We start from the raw sequence: 10,881 nt of genomic DNA on the forward strand, positions 1-10,881 counted from the left end.
TACATTTTTCTGACAAACATAAGTTACATAAGCTAGACTTCTTGGAAGAGCCAACACTGCATATTTCATCCATTAAATTCTCAGCTTCTCCACTGCACGTTCTCAGTCCCTAAGTCACTTTTATTTTGAGGGATTCAAACCATAAGTCAAATATTCAGGGGTTTTGGGTTTTAGTTACTTGGGCCTAAATTAATGGACTCAAAACAATGTGCCCGTTGCTTCATTGTATTTTGTTTTGTTGGGCTGTTTCAGCCTACAATATATTTTGTCTATTGGGCTGGTTTTGGGCCATGATGATATCATTTGCGACTGCTGGCCGGCTGCGGCCACTCTTTTACAGGTTCGACCGGGTCGTCCACGGGGTCGGTGTAGTCGTGTAGAGCACCTCCCTAGCAATACCGTTTTCTTGTCCAAGTTATGGAAAGGACCAGATAATATTGTCAATATTTAGACAAAAATTACTTTACCGCTTCGGTTGCTGCGGGTGCGAAACGTTTAGCAGAAATTATGCCCTGTGAGTATCTTTTTGTATTTCCGTTTGTAAGGACTGTCTTATTCAAAAAATTATTACTTAATTAATAGAATAAGGCAAAGCTTTTTTTTGCCTCCGTTTCAAAAAAAATTGTAACATCGACCTGAAAGTCTGAAACTATGCTGCCAAGCGCATGCATAATTTGAAGTAGAAAGTAGAATTTAGCCCATTTCCATAGGAGCTGACAGTTTTTTTTAATATAATCTTATGAACAATTAGCAGTTCTTTATTTATTAATGACTGTAGTTTTGTGATTACTCGCCACATGTGTCATGTGGTGCATAGGCTGTTCTTAATGGAGAGCAAAATGATCGGTTCTGAATAGTTACTGAAAGAATTTTCTAGTGTTTACACTTTATACCATGTTTGTCTCACTGCAATTTGTCATCCGGTTACGCTAGTCACTAACTCACAAGTGCATGATGAGTCACACGTATCCAACATATATACAACACCTATCTGCACATAACTTGCCGATGCCTTTTATATTTTACCATCTCACAATGCTTAAAAGTGTTCTCTAGTGGTTTCCAGTCAGCATAATAATCTTATAATAAGATAATCAGACATGCTGCAAAGAAATACGTATTCTAGGAGAGGAATCTAGTTTTATTATGTTTCTCCATTCCGTTGTCCCTTTCCATGCTCGAGCAGTTCGCCAGCAAAAGATATGGTCCGGTTAAATCCGTCTCCGATAGCTGTTGTAAGAGCGAGTCGAGAGCGTCCTCAAACCGTCCTCCAAAAAAATTTGAGGCGCGTCCGATAAAAAAACAAAACATGCCCAGTCACGTCTCTTAAATTTTTTTTTTCAACGCGGCCTGATATGGTGTCCGGCGTCTCGAGCCCGTCCCCGCCCCACAGGGGACGCTCCGGGCAAGCTGGACACAACGAAAAGCGAGGCGAGGTGTGGCGGGACCGACGCGTCAGCGGCTCGGAAGACTAAAACCCCGTCGCCTAACTTTGGTCAAGCGGTGTTAATGGCATCCCAGTTTTCCCAGGCGACGTAGGGACGCGTCTCGTCGTGCATGGCCGCGCGGTCGTCCGCGCCGGCGTTTATTGCGTCCAAGAACCGCTGCCGCTTCGCCTGCCGTCGTTGTACATTAAGAGCACCCTGCGGTCATCCCAATCTCTCGCCGCTCCCAAATCTTCTCCTCGCCGCTCGAACCGCTACGCAATATCGTCGCCCTCCCGCAAGATCGCCGCGGTGAACGGCTTCGGCCGCGGTAGCCTCACCGTGAAGGAGGCGTGGGCGTTGTACCGCGCGGGATATCCCGTCCCACCGGACATGCGCCTGCCAAGCAGCAGCGGCTGGAGGATGGCCGTGAACGGCATAGGCATCCTGCCGCCGCCGTCGTCGGGCACGGAGCGCTGGAGGGACTCCATCAGGGCCCGGCAGTTTGCACTCGATACCGACGAGTGGGCCGATCCGACCTGGGCGGCCACCGGCAACAACGCATGGTGGGTCGCCTACTTCCAGGCGCAATTCGACATGGAGATGAACAACACCGCCGGCCTCGTCGGCGGGCCGAACAGCTGGAACAGGGACGGGCGCCTCCTGTTCTGGGTCGTTCCGGGGTGCACCCTGGAGAACGTCATCGACGACATCCACAACGGCGCTCCAAGGTTGGAGGCGCCGTCCTCACCGCCACCGTCTCCCGCAGCGCGATGGCAGCCGAGGAGGACGTACCTCCTCCAACTCTTCCTCGTCAGGGCCGGCCCGATCGACGCCGTCCTCGTCGCACCGCTCCGTGCCCTACACCATCCCCAAGCGCGTGGTGAAGGAGGAGCCGGAGTTCGCGATGACGCCCGTCAATCTGAGGTGCGACGGCAGCGGCAGCAGCAAAGGTGTAACACCCCAAAAATTCAAAGCAAAGAAGAAAATCAATTTCCCTTATTCCAAAATTTTGGGCCAACAAAAACTTGGATTGATTTTAAATTGTGTGCGTAGTGTTCATGCATGAATGTTTTTGATGTTGCCATGAATGTTTGTTTGAAGTGTTTGAAAATGTTTCTAAACCCAAAACCATGCCTATTGGATCAAAGAGAAACAAAGCAAAAGAAAATAAAATAAAAATAGATGCATATATGAGCAAATGGCCACATTTGAAAATATTAACCTATGCCATGTTTACTTTACTTAGATGGTTTGAAAACATTAATAAACTCAACATAGTACTCATTGAACCCAAAACAATAACATTTGAGTCAAAGAAAAGCAAAACAAATAAAAATCAAGGCACATATGATAATGGTCACTTCTGCAAATATTATCAGGATGCCTACTTTGAGCCCCTGTGGTTTTTCTTTTCTAAACCAAACACCATAATATTTTTGCCCAGATCCCAAGTACACATAAAAGTGAGTAAATTGGTGTTGACCAACCTTGCTGAGCCTTTCTCAAATGCTTATAATAAGCAACCAAAGTGGCAACATTGAAACAGATTCAAGATCACCTCAAATTTGATTTTCATCAAACCAACCTCATTTTGCAAACCAATGCCACCAAGGGATGTCAAATAATATTAGAGTCACACCCATAATTTTTTTGGCAAAATTCAAAATAAAATCTCTTGCGGCCATTTTGTCAAACACCTGGTGTGCACAAATCAGAGAAGTGCATACACTCTGAAATCCAGTGGGTTTTAGCCTAAACACTAGCTCCATTTGTCACCCTCAGTACCCCCTTGAACCCTCTGAACAATGCCATGCATTTGCATCACTGCTCACTGGAGAATCATGACAATGCCATACCCATGCCACTCACCATGACCTCATCCATGCCACTCTTCTCTCCTCTCTTCCCTGGCTTACCTCACCATGTCCTGGAGGTACCCCTCACTCTTCTGACCCTGCTGGTACACGCCCCTGGCCAAGGAGAGATCTGCACTGCCCAGCCCAGGACGTGCCCACGTCACCCAGGCATGCCGAAATCGGCATGGTCGCGACGCCAGCACGCGCACGGGCGCCAAGGTGCCCCGTCGCGTCAGTCCCCGCCTTGCCATCAGCGCCCGCACGGAGCATCGCCATGATGCCAGGAGACCGCCAGACACCGTCCTTCTCTCCCCCGTGCCCTGTCGCCGTTGCTCTCGTCACCGACGACCGCCATAGTACCGCCGGACGCGTCACGATCCCCACTGTGTTTGACCACCATTTCCCGTGCGAAGACGCGCGTGATGATCGCCATGACGCCCTGAACAACAAACCCTCCTCGCCCATGCCTCTTACCGCCCGTAGCACCACCTCACCGTCCGCACCCGTGGCCTCCCGCAGCTGCTCGAGAAGCCTATAAAAGGAGCCCTCCCCCGTGCTCATTCTCCACACCATCTCACTCCACTCCTCTCACTGACCCTCCTCAAGCAATGCCCCGCCCCAATTTAGCCCACTAAGCCTCAATTGCTGGCCGGAGACCCGCCGGAGCTGGAGAAGGCGGAGCAGGAGTTTCCGAGCACCCACCGGAGCTGCCGCGACCACCATCTTCTTCCTCTTCGTCCGCAACGCCGATCTCTGATGTCTACGCATGCTTCTATTCCTGTAGACAGTGTTGGGCCTCCAAGAGCAGAGGTTTGTAGAACAGCAGCAAGTTTCCCTTAAGTGAATCACCCAAGGTTTATCGAACTCGGGGAGGTAGAGGTCAAAGATATCCCTCTCAAGCAACCCTGCAATTAAGATACAAGAAGTCTCTTGTGTCCCCAACACACCTAATACACTTGTCAGATGTATAGGTGCACTAGTTCGGCGAAGAGATAGTGAAATACAAGTAATATGGATGATTGTAAGTAGTAATTGCAATCTGAAATAAAAATGGCAGCAAGCAAACATGGAGCAGAACAGTAAATAAACGGTGATTCGATATTTGGAAACAAGGCCTAGGGATCATACTTTCACTAGTGGACACTCTCAACAATGATCACATAAATAAATAACTTCTCTTCACTTGTGCTACTTTCTCACACTCTCTTGTTGGATAACAAACACCATTCATTGTGTAGGGCTATAAAAGCACACCTCAAGCCGGAGTAAACAAGCTCCACAACCTCCGGAGTTCATATTTAAGTAACCTCTAGAGTGCATAATAGACCATTGCAATTTAGACCGAGTACTAACATAGCATACACACTGTCAACAATAGCTATGAAAGGGGGAATAGATCGCATCAATACTATCATAGTAATAGTTAACTTCATAATCTACAAGAGATTACAATCATAACCTATGCCAAGTACTACATGATGCACACACTGTCAACATTACATCATGGAGGAGGAATAGACTACTTTAATAACATCACTAGAGTAGCACATAGATTAATAGTGATACAAAGCTCATGATCACATAAAGATCACACCATGGGAGAGAGAGATGAACCACATAGCTACCGGTAGAGCCCTCAGCCTCGGGGGAGAACTACTCCCTCCTCATCATGGGAGACAGCGATGGCGATGAAGATGACGGTGGTGTCGATGGAGATGACTCCGGGGGCAATTCCCCGTCCCGGCGGCGTGCCGGAACAGAGACTTCTGTTCCTCGAAACGGAGTTTCGCGATGGCGGCGGCGTCCCTGGAGTCTTTCTGGAGTTTCGTCAACTGGTGTCGGGTTTTTAGGTCACGAGGGGTTTTATAGGCGAAGAGGCGGAGTCGGAGGAGCCAGGGGGCCCCCTCCCCATAGGCTGGCGCGGCCAGGGGCCACCCGCGCCGCCATATGGTGTGGGTCCCCTGCTGCCCTTCCTCGTCTCCCCTTCGGACTTCTGGAACCTTCCGTGAAATATAAGATCGTGGGCTTTTGTTTCGTCCAATTCTGAGAATATTGCCCGAACAACCTTTGTGGAACCAAAAACAACAGAAAACAGGAACTGGCACTTCGGCATCTTGTTAATAGATTAGTTCCGGAAAATGCATAAAAACATTATAAAGTGTGAGCAAAACATGTAGGTATTGTCATAAAACTAGCATGGAACATCAGAAATTATAGATACGTTGGAGACGTATCAAGCATCCCCAAGCTTAGTTCCTACTTGCCCTCGAGTAGATAAACGATAACAAGGATAATTTCTGAAGTGACATGCTACTTACATAATCTTGATCATACTATTGTAAAGCATACGAGATGAATGAAGTGAGTCAAAGCAATGGTAAAGATAATGACTAAACAACTGAATCATATAGCAAAGACTTTTCATGAATAGTACTTTCAAGACAAGCATCAATAAGACTTGCATAGGAGTTAACTCATAAAGCAATAAATTCTTAGTAGAAGGTTTTGAAGCAACACAAAGGAAGATATAAGTTTCAGCAGTTGCTTTCAATTTCAACATGTATATCTCATGGATAATTGTCAACACAAAGTAATATGATGAATGCAAATAAGAAAGTATGTAGGAATCAATGCACACAGTTGACACAAGTGTTTGCTTCTAAGATAAAAGGAAGTAGGTAAACTGACTCAACATAAAGTAAAAGAATGGCCCTTCGCAGAGGGAAGCATGGATTACTATTTTTGTGCTAGAGCTTTTATTTTGAAAACATAGAAACAATTTTGTCAACGGTAGTAATAATTCATATGTGTTAGGCATAAGACATCCTATAAGTTGCAAGCCTCATGCATAGAATACCAATAGTGCTCGCACCTTGTCCTAATTAGCTTGGATTTACATGGATTATCATTGCATTACATATGTTTCAACCAAGTGTCACAAAGGGGTACCTCTATGCCGCTTGTACAAAGGTCCAAGGAGATAGATCGCATTTGATTTCTCGTTTTTGATAGATCTCAACTTAGGACATCCATACCGGGACAACATAGACACCAGATAATGGACTCCTCTTTAATGCATAAGCATTCAACAACAGATAATATTCTCATAAGAGATTGAGGATTAATGTCCAAACTGAAACTTCCACCATGTCTCATGGCTTTAGTTAGCGGCCCAATGTTCTTCTCTAACAATATGCATACTCAAACCATTTGATCATGATAAATCACCCTTACTTCAGACAAGACGAACATGCATAGCAACTCACATGATATTCAACAAAGGTGTAATAGTTGATGGCGTCCCCAGAAACATGGTTACCGCTCAACAAGCAACTTATAAGAAATAAGATACATAAGCTACATATTCTTTACCACAATAGTTTTCAAGCTATTTTCCCATGAGCTATATATTGCAAAGACAAGGAATGAAATTTAAAGGTAGCACTCAAGTAATTTACTTTGGAATGGCAGAGAAATACCACATAGTAGGTAGGTATGGTGGACACAAATGGCATAGTTTTTGGCTCAAGGATTTGGATGCACGAGAAGTATTCCCTCTCAGTACAAGGCTTTGGCTAGCAAGGTTGTTTGAAGCAAACACAAGTATGAACCGGTACAGACAAAACTTACATAAGAACATATTGCAAGCATTATAAGACTCTACTACTGTCTCCTTGTTGTTCAAACACTTCACCGAGAAAATATCTAGACTTTAGAGAGACCAATCATGCAAACCAAATTTCAACAAGCTCTATGGTAGTTCTTCATTAATAGGTGCAAAGTACATGATGCAAGAGCTTAAACATGATCTATTTGAGCACAACAATTGCCAAGTATCAAATTATTCAAGACCATATACCAATTACCACATGAAGCATTTTCTGTTTCCAACCAAATAGCAATGAGGCGGCTTTCAACTTTAGCCATGAATATTAAAATAAACAAAGAACACAAGTGTTCAAATGAAAAAGCGGAGCGTGTCTCTCTCCCACATAAGCATGAGTTTATTCATAGAATGAAAATAACAAAACAAAAATAAAAGCACACAGACGCTCCAAGTAAAGCACATAAGATGTGACGGAATAAAAATATAGTTTCACTAGAGGTGACCTGATAAGTTGTCGATGAAGAAGGGGATGCCTTGGGCATCCCCAAGCTTAGATGCTTGAGTCTTCTTGAAATATGCAGGGATGAACCACGGGGGCATCCCCAATCTTAGACTTTTCACTCTTCTTGATCATATTGTATCATCCTCCTCTCTTGACCCTTGAAAACTTCCTCCACACCAAACTCAAAACAAACTCATTAGAGGGTTAGTGCATAATCAAAAATTCACATATTCAGAGGTGACACAATCATTCTTAACACTTCTGGACATTACGCAAAGCTACTGAAAGTTAATGGAACAAAGAAATCCATTCAACATAGCGAAAGAGGCAATGTGAAATAAAAGGCAGAATCTGTCAAAACAGAACAGTCCGTAAAGACGAATTTTTTAGAGGCACTTAACATGCTCAGATGAGGAAGCTTAAATTGAATGAAAGTTGCGTACATATCTGAGGATCACTCATGAATTTTCGCAGATTTTTCTGAGTTTCCTACAGAGAGATCTACTCAAATTCGTGACAGCTAGAAATCTGTTTCACGTGCGAAATCCAAATCTAGTATCAACCTTACTATCAAAGACTTTAATTGGCACAACAATGCAATAAAGTAAAGATAAGGAGATGTTGCTACAGTAGTAACAACTTCCAAGACACAACAAAACAGTAACAAAATAAAAACATGGGTTATCTCCCAAGAAGTGCTTTCTCTATAGCCATTAAGATGGGCTCAGTAATTTTAATAATGCTCTCACAAGAAATATGAGTTGAAGCAAAGGAGAACATCAAAAGCAAATAAGAAACACATTTAAGTCTAACCCGCTTCCTATGAAAAGGAATCTTGTAAATAAACAAGTCATGTAAGCATAATGCAACAAGCATAGAAAGGCAACACAAGCGCAACTTCAAGATTCTCAACATAAAGAGGCGAAACTTAATATTATTAAGATGCATATAACCATGTTTCCCTCTCTCATAATAACTTTCAATAGCATCATGAACAAACTCAGCAATATAACTATCACATGAAACATTCTTATCATGAGCTACATGCATAAAATTATTACTCTCCACATAAGCATAGTCATTACTATTAGTTGTAGTGGGAGAAAATTAAATAAAATAGCTATCATTATTATTCTCATCACCATAATCATCATATATAGGAGGCATATTGTAATCATAATTAATTTTCTCCTCAATAGTAGGTGGACTGAAAATATGATAGTCATCATTGTAATCATCATATATAGGAGGTAAAATATCATCAAAGTAAATTTTCTCCTCCATGCTTGGGGGACTAAAAATATCATGCTCATCAAAACCAGCTTCCCCAAGCTTAGAATTTTCCATAGCATTAGCAACAATGGTGTTCAAAGCATTCATACTAATAACATTGCCATTAGCATGTGATGGCGTGTATTTCACACGTTCGTTGGGCAACCCCAAGAGGAAGGTATGATGCGCACAGCAGCAAGTTTTCCCTCAGAAAGAAACCAAGGTTTATCGAACCAGGAGGAGCCAAGAAGCACGTTGAAGGTTGATGGCGGCGGGATGTAGTGCCGCGCAACACCGGAGATTCGGCGCCAACGTGGAACTCGCACAACACAACCAAAGTACTTTGCCCCAACGAAACGGTGAGGTTGTCAATCTCACCGACTTGCTGTAACAAAGGATTAACCGTATTGTGTGGAAGATGATTGTTTGCGAGAGAAAATAGTAAAACAAGTATTGCGAGCAGATTTGTATTTCGAGTATTAAAGAATGGACCGGGGTCCACAGTTCACTAGAGGTGTCTCTCCCATAAGATAAAAGCATGTTGGGTGAACAAATTACGGTCGGGCAATTGACAAATAGAGAGGGCATAACAATGCACATACATGACATGATAAGTATAGTGAGATTTAATTGGGCATTACGACAAAGTACATAGACCGCCATCCAAGCTGCATCTATGCCTAAAAAGTCCACCTTCGGGTTATCATCCGAACCCCTCCGGTATTAAGTTGCAAAGCAACAGATAATTGCATTAAGTATGGTGCGTAATGTAATCAACAACTACATCCTCGGACATAGCGCCAATGTTTTATCCCTAGTGGCAACGAGCACAACACAACCTTAGAACTTTACGTCACTTGTCCCGGTGTCAATGCGAGGCATGAACCCACTATCGAGCATAAGTACTCCCTCTTGGAGTTAAAAGTAAAAACTTGGCAGAGCCTCTACTAGAAACGGAGAGCATGCAAGATCATAAACAACACATGTATAATAACTTGATAATTAACATGACATGGTATTCTCTATCCATCGGATCCCGACAAACACAACATATAGAATTACGGATAGATGATCTTGATCATGTTAGGCAGCTCACAAGATCCAACAATGAAGCACAATGAGGAGAAGACAACCATCTAGCTACTGCTATGGACCCATAGTCCGAGGGTGAACTACTCACTCATCACTCCGGGAGGCGACCATGGCGGTGTAGAGTCCTCCGTGAGATGAATCCCCTCTCCGGCGGGGTGCCGGAGGAGATCTCCGAGAATCCCCGAGATGGGATCGGCGGCGGCGGCGTCTCAGTAAGGTTTTCCGTATCGTGGTTTTTCGCCTCAGGGGTTTCGCGACGGAGGCTTTAAGTAGGCGGAAGGGCAGAGTCGGGGGCCAGACGAGGGGCCCACACCACAGGGCGGCGCGGGCCCCCCCTTGGCCGCGCGGCCCTGTGGTTTGGCCACCTCGTGGCCCCACTTCGTATGTTCTTCGGTCTTCTGGAAGCTCCGTGGAAAAATAGGCCCCTGGGTCTTCGTTTCGTCCAATTCGAGAATATTTCGTTACTAGGATTTCGAAACCAAAAACAGCAGAAAACGAGAGCGGCACTTCGGCATCTTGTTAATAGGTTAGTTCCAGAAAATGCACGAATATGACATAAAGTGTGCATAAAACATGTAGGTATCATCAATAATATGGCATAGAATATAAGAAATTATCGATACGTCGGAGACGTATCAAGCATCCCCAAGCTTAGTTACTCTCGTCCCGAGCGGGTAAAACGATAACAAAGATAATTTCCGAAGTGATATGCCATCATAACCTTGATCATACTATTTGTAAACATATGTAGTGAATGCAGCGATCAAAACAATGGTAATGACATGAGTAAACAAGTGAATCATATAGCAAAGACTTTTCATGAATAGTACTTCAAGACAAGTATTAATAAGTCTTGCATAAGAGTTAACTCATAAAGCAATAAATCAAAGTAAAGGTATTGAAGCAACACAAAGGAAGATTAAGTTTCAGCGGTTGCTTTCAACTTGTAACATGTATATCTCATGGATAGTTGTCAACATAGAGTAATATAACAAGTACAATATGCAAGTATGTAAGAATCAATGCACAGTTCACACAAGTGTTTGCTTCTTGAGGTGGAGAGAGATAGGTGAAGCTGACTCAACATAAAAGTAAAGAGAATGGTCCTTCAAAGAGGAAAGCATC

Source organism: Lolium rigidum, chromosome 7 (assembly GCF_022539505.1).
Source record: "Lolium rigidum isolate FL_2022 chromosome 7, APGP_CSIRO_Lrig_0.1, whole genome shotgun sequence".
NCBI lineage: Eukaryota > Viridiplantae > Streptophyta > Magnoliopsida > Poales > Poaceae > Lolium > Lolium rigidum.